This window comes from Mesocricetus auratus, unplaced genomic scaffold, assembly GCF_017639785.1.
Source record: "Mesocricetus auratus isolate SY011 unplaced genomic scaffold, BCM_Maur_2.0 Super-Scaffold_4256, whole genome shotgun sequence".
NCBI lineage: Eukaryota > Metazoa > Chordata > Mammalia > Rodentia > Cricetidae > Mesocricetus > Mesocricetus auratus.
In genome coordinates, this window is record NW_024429182.1 from 24,876,509 (window position 1) to 24,888,275 (window position 11,767).

The 11,767-nt window shown below is 41.7% G+C and overlaps 1 long non-coding RNA gene across 1 annotated transcript; it reads right to left on the bottom strand.

Annotated features, from left to right (window-relative positions):
* Positions 1-1,243: 1,243 nt before the first annotated feature.
* LOC106022293 lies at positions 1,244-7,031 on the bottom strand. Its single transcript, XR_001197313.3, has 3 exons — positions 6,638-7,031; positions 3,791-4,834; positions 1,244-2,077 (listed from the first exon to the last, which is right to left on the bottom strand). It is a non-coding gene; the product is annotated as an uncharacterized LOC106022293 (long non-coding RNA).
* Between the last annotated feature and the right edge of the window lie 4,736 nt (positions 7,032-11,767).

The window sequence follows — 11,767 nt, forward strand, 5'->3', positions numbered from 1 at the left end:
ATCATTGAGTTCAAGGCCAGCCTGCTCTACAGAGGGAGTTCCCAGGACAGCCAAGGACACACAGAGAAAGCATGTCTGGAAGAAGAAGAAGAACAACAACAATAATAATAATAAAGAAGATAAAACAAAAAGAAGGGGTATCTTTAGTTCAACCATGCTGTCTATAATGACACCCATAGTTCTTACTGTCCTAAGAACACATTTTTATGACATTTGTGTTTAAGTGACAGAATCTAGCTGAGGCTGGTTCCTTTTAGTCCAGGACAATCTCTCTTGACCATTTCCTATCACAAAGCCTTTTGAAGAACCCAAGTTGTCTATCTGTCTCATGGAATGTACTGCAGTCAGCATTTGTCTGCATGTTGCCTTACTGTCAGATTTTGGTTAGACAGTTTTGCAAGGATTTTACACAATAGCTTATGTTTCTTGTTGCCATACTTTCAGAAAATTGTAATTTTGGGAAATGTGACAAGAATAAGTTAAATAAACACACACTGAGTTGACAATCTGTTTCTGTATGGCCTCTTCAGGAGTTACTTGTTTCAAAATGTGAAATTAGGGGACTGGATGGAACAATATCAAAGTCCCTTTCACCTTCCAAAAAACTAAAACTCAAGAGGAGCAACCATGGATGGAGTGTGGTAGCTCACACATATTCCATGGCAGGAACTTGTAACACGAGTTCTAATAGGTCTTAATCATAAAAGCCCAGAGTCAGATATAAGGAATAATGCTGAGAGATCAGAGAGAAAGAGCAAGCCAGAGCCACCTTTACCTGACTAGCTTTTCAGCGGAAAAAGACCAAGTTTCCATTTCCTCCTGCCCATATACCTTTCTCTACCAGGCCATCTCACTTCCTGTCTGTCTGTATAGACCTCCAGACCTCTATAGTTAGTTACTGGCAAGCTCCACCCTCTGATCTTCAGACATGCTTCATTTGTACAAACAAGATATCACCATTGGAGCTTCAATTTTTTTCTCTACCTTTGACTAACAGAAAACACTGTTGTTGATGGTGATATTGTTTCCTGGTATTAGGTTGAGACAAACAGACAAACTGCCAAGATTTAGGTAAGCCACAAGAAACTTGTGTCACAACACAGTTCTGATGTGTCAGAGGTCTTAGTCCTTGGTATCTTCCTGCTTGCCCTTGAGGATTTCAAAGGGCCTGAGGATAGACAATGCAGAAGAATTTATAGTGAAGATGACTTGTGGCAGTCTCTGTTTTATTAGGAAACTCCAAACTGCACCGAGACACTTTTTTCTTTTTTTTGCAATAATCTTTCTTGAAGCCAGAAATTGCATTTTGAAAACGATTTTCCTCTGCTTTAATAAATGGCTAAAAATATGAAGATGGATTTTCTTTCTATGTTTGCAGTCACAGAAGCATTTATCTCTCATCCCAAGCAGACATCCTATGTAATTGGGTATGTGAAGTAATTCCAAAGTTGCATCAGAATCTTTTCAGAGCGTTGCTATGACGATTGGACTTCTTTTGAAAATATAATTTAAAAAGAAGAAACCCAGCCTTGCTTCATTACCAATTCTCCACCATCCACAATAAATTTGGCCTTTCAAAAAGTGGAGGGGGAATAATTATGCAATCATATTTTAACTGATTGTTCTTGAAGTTGCAATAGATAGTAAAGTCAAGCTTATCACAACCTAAGAATGATGATTCTTATGATTTTTGCATTTCTAAAACTATGAAAATTAGTGAAGAAGCCTAAACAATAACCTAGTGTTTGGAGGAAATATGAATTTTAATAGAAAGTCACAGGCTACCCATCTGACCCTTACCACAAAGAAAAGAGTTTGGCGAGGCAGAGCAGAGACGATAAAGCAGAAGGTTAATCAAAATATCTAATTTTCAGTGTGGCAGTATGCCAGTAATCCCAGCACTCGAGAGAATCAGGCAGGGAGAGCATGAGTTCAAGGCCAGTAGGGACCTTACAGTGAAACTTCTTCGCCTCCTCCTCTTCTTCCTCCTCCTCCCCTCTTCTCTTCTCTTCTTTCCCCTATTCCTCTTCCTCTTTTACTCCTCCTCTTTCTCCAATCTTTGGGGTACTTAGTAAGCCTGGGAACACAAATGTATTTAAAGTAATCACTATGGTTGGTTTGGTTTGGGTCCCAGCTTGAAGTTGATATTTTAATTGCTGTCAATATAAGGTGTGACAGTTAAAAAAAAACTCAGATTGGAGGGCATGGCTATGCTATCCTTTGGGCTGGTGAAAGCCGTATAACCATGTTTCTTTTTTAAAAGCTTTGGAGAACCAGGGTTGCAGTCTATACATTGCAGTTATGGGTATTTATTTCTATTTTTTGATTCTGTGACTTCCAAGGTTTCACTTAAATTTTAAACCTTGTGGTTGTTTGAATAAAAATGGCCCCCACAGGCCCATAGGGAGTGGCACTATTAGGAGATATGGCCTTGTTGGAGTAGGTGTGACCTTGTTGGAGGAAGTGTGTCAAGGGGTGGTGGTGGTGGTGGTGGTGGTGGTGGTGAGTCTCTTCCTGATGCCTACAGGTCCAGATGTAGAGCTCTCAGCTGACTCTCCAGCACCATGCCTGCCTGTGTGCCACCATGTTTTCCACCATGATGGTAATGGACTAAACCTCTCAACTATAAGCCAGTCCCAATTAAATATTTTCCTTTGTAAGAGTTGCTATGACGTTGTGTCTCCTCACAGCAATAAAACCCGACTAAGACAGAAGTTGGTACCAGGAGTGGGGGATTGCTATGATAAGCCTGACCATGGAGGATATGGACTTTGGGACTTTTAGATTAGAAAAGCAACTGAGTGTTTTAAGTGGGGCTTAAGTGACCATCCTAGTAGGAACATGGAAGGCAGTGGGTGCTGAGGGTGGCTTGAACTGTGAGGGGCTGGCTCAAGAGGTTTCAGAGAGAAGAATATTTGTATGTGGCTTAGAGACCATTCTGGTGATGTTTTGGCTAAGAACATGGATAATTTTTGCCTTCATCTGTCAGCGGCTAAATTGAAGAGTTTTGGATTAATGACATTGGCAGAAAAAAATCTCAAAACAGTTTAGTATTGACTCTGTCATGAGGCTATTAATGTTCTCTCTTATGCAGACCTAAAAATGGAGTAAGCTGAGCAAGAAAAAACACAAAATGTACATCTTGAGGAAGAAAGGGACACCTATGGATAACTCCTGTGTTCAAGGAGATAGGCAGATTAAAGAAAAGTCTGATGTTAAATGTAATAAAGGGAGTGGTGACTGTTAGTATAAAGTTGGAGGGGGGACATTGGGTGTGTGTGTGTGAGGGACCATGGTGGATTCCATGGTAGGCGAGGGTGACAGGCAGAGGGACAAACACGCCAGGCTGGCAGAGTTTAAGTGAGAAAGGGAAGGAGGGCGAAGGAAAGAGAGAAGAGGTAAAGAGACACAGAGACAGAGGACAGAAGAGAAGAGGGAGACAGGAAAAGTCCTGTCTGCCCCAGGGAAACAGCAGGAAGGAGAGAGCGGGGAGGGCAGGAAGAGAGCAGAATGAGAAGAGAGTAGAGAGAGAAGAGCCTGAAAGAGCAAAAAGAGCATAAATGGGCAAAGGGCTTTCTTTTAAAGGGGTCCTTTGCACCTGTGTGCACCCTAGTACTCATGGAACCCTGACCAGAGTACAGCCTGAGTGCACTTTGCCAGGTGACAGGGACAGGCAAGCATAATGCCTGAGTCCTTACATTCCCACCTTTACTATTAAAATGGTGAGGAGTTAGGTGTGGCAGGTTAGGGAAATTAGGACGTTGAGTTCTCAAGACTACTTCCTGCTGACCTGGGGGGGGTTGAGCATCTTTGGGGAACCTGAGAATGCTGGGGTCCTGCCACATCCTGGGATAGCTGGTTGTTTCATCGCAGTTCAGTCTATATGGAACGCTCTGGAGCCTCTTTAGACCTGGCAAGATGTTGGCGGAGCAGAGGACAAGTTTAAGTTTAGGAAAAAAAATTTCTTAGGACCTGGTACTTGAGGGGAAGAGGATCAAAAGATGAGGAGGGGTTCCAAGATAAGGGAAGGGAGTCCCGGGACCAAGGAAAGGTTGAATATTTACCTGGAGTGAATCTGACCTGTTTTGGGTGGGTCCAATTCGGCTCCCTGGAACTTATAAGAATCCTTTGAGTTTGTGAAAACATAAATTTTAGATACATTAGAATACTCATGTTAGAAATGATTTGGTCATAACCATTAACATTCTTAAAACTGACAGATATCTTTAACACAGTTAATTTTGAGCTTGTAGTTATGATCATAGAGTGGTAGAGTGTGATGTTTAGTATTCTGTCAGTTGGATTAGTAGCTTATCAGAACTTTATTGATTAATGTTAAGACTATGAGCAGTAGCATAATGAGAAAGAAATCTGATAACTTGCATTTCTATACCTTAAGTTACTTTGTTATACCTTAAAACATTTTTTAAACAAAGGAATGGTAAATATGAGTTACACTGAAACCTACCAGCCATCAACCTGCATCAGAGTTCTTGAGAAGGATAAAGTTTTACCTGAATTAATGATTAGAGAACAGAGACTTCCTAGCTAGCCACATGGACCTCCATAGTTGTTGAGGTCAGAGGCTTTAAGGACACCTGTCTTCTGCTGATAGCATAGGACTTGTGGATTAGGAGCTTTAGGAAGACTTGCCTACTGTTGGCCCAAGCAATGTGGAGAAAGTTGATTCCACCATCTTCTTGACCATGGTTCAAAGAGTCCTTTGCCGCAGTTGAGTGAAAGGCACTAGCATTACCACTTTTGTGGGTGGAGTTTCTTCAGTGTTCAGTCTTCTTGGAGGAAGTGGGATGGTGCCAGCAGATGGCCTGTCTCTCTGTTATTAAAAAACTTTTCAATAAAACATTTAAAATGCCATATTCTCTAGATCTCTGAGAATTTGAGGACTACCTGTATATTTAGTATATCTCAGCAGACAAAATTTGTCTTTAGTTACTTGTCTTAAGCACTTAGGTGGCTAGGTAAGGATTTAACACTGTAATTAATTAATCTGTACTTTGTATGGTTACAATGACATTAAGATAGAATCTATCTGGAGAACTGGATCCAAGCTGAGAGACTGTGGAGGGATGTTTTACTCAGATACCTCCAGCCTGAGTGTAACTGGTTTTAACTTAGTAGGTTAGATTTATGCCTATAAAGGACAAAGTAGTAGAGAAAAATCCCATTAATAGAAGCTTAATCTTTGTAAATAGCTTACAGGATGGACTGGGTGGTGTAAATATTCTGTTGATTTGAAATAGACCTTTATAACCTTAAATGGTTAGCATCACTTAAAGACATAACAATTTAGAAATATTTGAGACAGCACAGTTAAATTTAAGTTGCATATAGAGTTAGCTTACACTCGCATATATAAAGTTAAATTTAAATCACTTGTACAGACATACAGAGATATATTAAACAAGACTGGGTAAAGGTAAGAAGAATGGGAGAACAAGAGTGTCATCTCTGATCTGTACTTTTAGTGAACATACAGGACATTTAAAGACACAGAGTAGACTTAAAACTTCCAGTGACAAGAAAGCAGATCCACTGCAGATGGAACAGGCAAAGGTTTTTGTTCGTCTGTTTGTTTTTGCTTTTTTGTTTTCTGCGTGAAATGTACCCTACCAGGCTCTGGAAAGGCAAACCATTACACAAACAAGCCATGCGCAACAGAGCCAGTGAAAGAAGAAATTAGAGACAAACAATAAAAGGCAAAAAAGTAAATGAACTATGTCTGACAGCAGGGTTTGTCAGCAAAAACTAGCTAGACTGTTCCTCTGCCTAGACTGAGGGAGGGGAGTGGGTAGGCCTACATGGTCGAGATGGCAGGGGTCATAAACACATTCCTGTCCAGCAGAGGTTAGAAAGTTTTGAGATATAATCTTGTTGGCTTTTTTTCTCCACGAGTGAGGCAGAAAGGTGTGTGAAACCAACAGGACATCAGAGTCCAAGGGGCACAACACCCAAAAAGACCACCGTAGGTCTGAGAAATGAATGCACGGGACAGTATTGACTATGCTAGGATGCAAAACCCAAAAACCTCATTCGTGGGGAGGAAAGATGAAAAGTGAAAAACTCTCAGAGAGTCCTGAGCAGATGCCATCTCAAGCCAACCCACTGTGAACCCCTGGCATCTGCACAGAGAAGAAACAGGAAGTGAAACAGGGCGTTCCCAGGTGGAAGGAAGATCCTGCCCTAAGAAAGGGTTAGCCATGATGGGAAGCGGCAGGGAGAGTTTTAGCATGCCAGGAAGAGGAGGGAAACAGACAAATGAAAAAGAGCAGAGGCCACACTTCTTCCAACTAGGATCACTGGAGAATATAGGGTGCCAATAAGCATGTATATGGTTTGATATGGGGCGCTCAGCTCCCATGAGAGAGGTAGAGAAGATCCAAAGCCTATAATCTCCATTGTCCCATAGACTAAGGGAGGATCAGATACAATAGGCACAAGCTGATTTTGTGGTCCCTCAATCACAAATCAGGGACCAAGGGCTCCCAGAGCCTGAGAGACATTTGGTCACCCAGCACTGGGATTTTCACTGGGTCAAAAAGGCTAAAGATCCCAGTCTCAATATGAGTCCTAACTCATGGAAACATGGGCCAAGGTAGAGAACGAGGGGTGGACTTACCAGACATAGCAGTGGTGAATGGAAGAATCCAGAGGTCCTTAGCTGGAAAAGTGACTGAGTTGAAGGCTACAGGGTCCTGGCATATTTCAGACTCCCACGGGCAGGAGCAAATGTCAGGAAAACCTGCCGAGTTACATGCACCAACGTTAGCAAAATGTTGGCATTTCCTCCAGGAAGACTGGACACTGAAGAAACTCCACCTGAAACTTGCTTCATAAATGGCAGCTGTAGCCATGGAGAAATTCTGCCTTTCATCTAGGGGATGGCCGTTCATGCGGTCAGCTAGTAAGTCCTTGTTCTCTAATCATTAACTCAGGTAAAATTTTATCGTTCTCAAGAACTCTGATGCTTTTGACCACTGGTAGCTTTGCCAACTTAAAAGTGCCTCCAAGGCTTCAACTGTTACAAAACAGATTTCAAGAACAGATACTTTAGGGTTTATCTATGTGAAGATAGAAAGTGTAAGGTGTGTGAAGGTCTGATGACAAATGCAAGCTATGAAGGTCTGAGGACGGAAAGATCTAAGATGGTAACATTGGGACTATGAATTCAAGTTATGAATGTCTGAGGATAAAAAGACTTGAGTGATGATTAAAAAAAAGTGATTGAGACATTCAAATGAATGAAACATGTTCCAGATTTCTCTCTCTCATTATGCTGCTACTGTTCATAGTCTTAAATTAACCAATAAAGTTTTAATGAGCTAATCCAACTCTGACAGTACTAAATACCACACTATACCACTATACGATCATAACTTCAAGTTCAAAATTAAGGTGCTTTTCATTGTGATAAAGTTATCTGTCAGTTTTAAGAGCGTTAATGGTTTCAACCAATTCATTTCTGATATTAGTGTACACACACACACACACACACACACACACACACACACACACACACACACCATAACTTCTCTTCTGCATTCATTCAGTCTCCTTGACTTGGGGTAGATGAAATGTGTTACAGTGAGATTTCCCTTAAATAATTCAGCAAAACTATAAACCCCACAAGGATAGAGGAGTCTGTTTCTTGTGAGGAGTAGAGGATCTGAACACAGTATGGCCAAATAAATATTAGAAGAGTAATTGTCCTTTTATTTTTCCCTTCCTTTCTCCTTCCTTGCATCTTCCCCTCTTTCCTTCCTTCCTTCCTTCCTTCCTTCCTTCCTTCCTTCCTTCCTTCCTTCCTTCCTTCCTTTCTTCTTCTTTCCTTCCTTCCTTCCTTTCTTCTTCTTTCCTTCCTTCCTTCCTTCCTTCCTTCCTTTCTTCTTCTTTCCTTCCTTCCTTCCTTCCTTTCTTCTTCTTTCCTTCCTTCCTTCCTTCCTTCCTTCCTTCCTTCCTTCCTTCCTTCCTTCCTTCCTTCCTTCTTTTCTTCTTTTCTCTCCCCCTTGTCCCAGTGCTGGGAACCATGATGAACTGGACATGTGAGAACTCTACCACCAAGCTATATCCTAAGCCTGGAAAGAATTCATTTTATTAATTTTTTTGGTTTCCATGGTCTTCATCATGACAGTTATTAATAATCAAATTCTTAGACTAAGGTCAGGACAGCTGAACTGTCTAGTACAACTTAAAAGGAATATCCACATATAAATTTGCATCCTGGAGTACTGGAGATTAGAACCAGGTCTTCTTTTCTTTTCTTTTCTTTTCTTTTCTTTTCTTTTCTTTCTCTCTTTTTTTTCCAGACAGGGTTTTTCTCTGTGGCTTTGGAGCCTGTCCTGGCACTCACTCTGTAGACCGGGCTGGCCTTGAACTCACATAAATCTGCCTGCCTCTGCCTCCTGAGTGCTGGGATTAAAGGAATGCACCACCAGAAAGTTTTCTTAAACACTAATCTTTTTTTTTCTGTAGTACAGAGATTTGTAATTTGTGTGTCTGGAATCATGAGTGTAAGTTTTCATTTGTTTGTTTTTTAAGCTTCATGGCCCTCTAAGATACGAAAATCTTCAGTTCTCAGAACTACCACCCTGGGAAATGCTAATTTACATCTCTGGGACTCTAACTGGGAGGATGCACTCTTTAGGGTTTGTTTGCATTTGGAGGGTTATAATGAAGCACTATCCTTTCGAGTCCTCAGTCATAAGCATTTACCCTTGACTTTCTTTACTACTAGGGGATTACCTGTCAGTTATCATGAAAAACCGTGCAATTTATTTCACACTAAAAGTAGAATTCAAGCTATGTGGTTTGGCTGGAAATGAATTTAAGAATCTCACTGGAGTTCAGCTAAATATTTATTTAGCCCAATGGCTTGCCTAGCATTTGTCTATGCCTTTGAAGTGTCAAGCCCTCAGTCAGATCTTGAAAGTTAGCTATAGTCAATTACTAGAATGGAATTATCTGCCTTTGCAAAACTTTCACAGGGGACATTGTCCCTTGACTAAATTTCCTTGACTCTAGTGTCTGTGTAGCTATGCCCATTGGCTGAGATGAGTTAATGTGAATAGCAGAATTGATAGAAAGGTGCTTTATTCACTATTACACATTGCCTACTGTCAGGCTGAGAGACCAAGAGCCAGACAGACTTCCTGGTGGGTAGACAGATATGGAGAGAGTCCACGATTAGGTAAGAAAGGCGGAGAATTTCCAAGGTGGCCAGCTTCTTCCTCAACTTCCTAACTTGAGACAAAAGTCCGGCAACTTTTGTCTCAGGCCAGCAGGTTCCAGCCTGGATCAGGATAAGTCACACAATGGTGGCAGAGCGACCATTCTGCCTGTCTTTGAACTGATGAACCCTGAATTAGGTGTTTGCTCACCCCCACTAAATGCCTTTAGTGATAATTTTGTCTGTGGAAACAATTCTCTAACACTGCCTTTGTGCTGGAGGATTTTCCTGCCGTTTAATTCTTTAACTGGCAGAGAAAAACTAACCCAGTCAAGAATCCTAGACTGTGTCATCATTTCTAGACTGTATCATTTCAGGGGCTTGTCTGGGATTTCTTTTGTAGACTGTATCAAGGTCTCTGGGATTAGACCTCCAGCCTTCACCTACCTAGTGTCAGGAGGCCTCTAACATTCTGAACGGGAACTCCCTGTCCACTCAAAACAGTCCTATCCAGAGCCCAGAGTGGAAGCATTTCAATTTTCATGTTTGTCTCTTGGCAGTGACTGCCAGAACACTGCTCAAATGTTCCTTGCACACTTTTATGTTGTTCATACATAGATGGTTCCATTCCTGGTTGGCAGGTGAGGGGAAACAACCTTAAAACTTGTTTGCTTGCTTCACTGACTTCCCTTTGGCATTTTCCAATGAGTCATCCTTGGCTGTAAGGACACTTGGATGCTGGGCATTTGTCTGAGCCAACGAAGGTGAGCAGGAGTTGGGACCAGGAGGCTATTCAGGGGTTGGCAAAGACACAAGTATAAGTGCAACAGTGGAACAAGATGTCTTCCAAGTCAGAATCTGGCCACAGTCCTTGGGGCTCTTCTTTTAGTGTCGAGTTGGGTTTTTTAAGGTCAAGGAATGTCAATAACAATAAAATTTGATGTGCTTTATAAAAATGCCTTCAGCTATAGCAAATAAATGCAACCATTGTGGAAAAATGCCATGCTCATAAATAGGAGAGAAGTCAAATAAGATATGCACTTCAAGTGCGAAAATCATCCAGCTCCTTAAAATAATGAGGTAGATTTGTTTGCGCTGGGAGAGAATGATCTCTAAGGCCTATTAGTAAGTGGAAAAGTCATACATCAAATCAACACTCGGTAAGAGCTCAACAGAGCAACATTTCCCATGTTATTGATCTTTAAAAATGATGTGCATGTTACCCATGCAATTAAAAATAGAGGAAAATGTGTGAAAATGAAATATTTCGCATTCATGCAGAAAGGCAAAATTAGCCTTGTAGTTGAACTGTAGCACCTGAGCCTTGGTGGGGTCTGAGCACCCTTTCAGGTGCTGGATACCATTAGAGAATACTTCTCTGCCTCACATATTCTCTGCCTCCACAGAGGATTACGATTCTGATCATCTGTCATTTCACCCATCAATGCATAAATCCCAAGAAGACAGCAAAGCTTGCACAGTCCCACCAGCTGAGCTCCAGCGTCATTCTCTTGCTGGTTCTCATCAAAGATGCCTGTTATTGCTAAACAATTGGAGATTCAACTAAGAGATTCGATGCTTCAATGCATCCTGGCAAAGAAAGGTTATGCCCCGAGATTGTGATAAAGCCAAACATACATACCTCTGAGTTTATCTGCCATGTGAACTTTCTTAGGAAGGAAGAGCCTTAAAATAGAGTGATAGGAGCTTTCTCTTCCAGTTGAGAAGTTTTGCCCTGGATTTTGATGTATACAAATGATTTAAAATGCAATTTCCCCTTATCTGTTGTTAGGGACTTACATGCATCTAGGTTCAAAAACAAAAACCCACGCTTAGGATGCAGCTCAGTGGTACAGCACTTGCATAGGCATGCCTGACGCTTTGTGTTCATTCCCAGCACATGAGAACCCCCAAACCAAACCAGAATAAGCAACCAAAAGAGGATCCTCTCATATTTAATAATGGCAAACCTAACCTACTGGGGGTCTGCCGGACAGCGGCTTTGCCAGCCATAAATGCTTCCTAGTTCGTTGCTTTTGTGAAATGCAGCTCATTCTAGTTCCCCTGCAAGCCCGACCTCTACAGTGTTCATTGGGATTTCCTGGAGCTTCTTACTTGGGATTAGTCTGATTTTAGAAGGACACCACCTGAGTGGAGAGAGGAATAGTCTGGGTAAGCCTTCCTCCCTAGTTTGAGTTCTTGGAAATGATGTGCTCACAGAAAGTCAGGTTTGTGTGGGCTGGGCTCTGAGTAAATCTGAGTAGGAACTGTGTCAGGAAACTTGATCTGGTCTCATGATTTTCTGCTTCTCATGGGTGGAACTATGAGAGCCTCCCCATCTAACTGTGCATTAAACACCAGCAAGTTGCCTACTGTCTCTGTGCTCCAGAGTTTTCTCTGTAAAACCAGATCCTTGGCTTTGCTTGAGCTTGGAAGGTACAAAGAGCTCTGAGATTCAAGAATGTTCAACAGCCCAGAGGCCTTCCTCAAAGGGAAGGTCTCACGCTCCCCTTAGTTCTGAGCCAGTCCTGGCATATAAGGCCACAGGAATGAAAAAAGCAATATGGCTGCTTCTCACTTCAA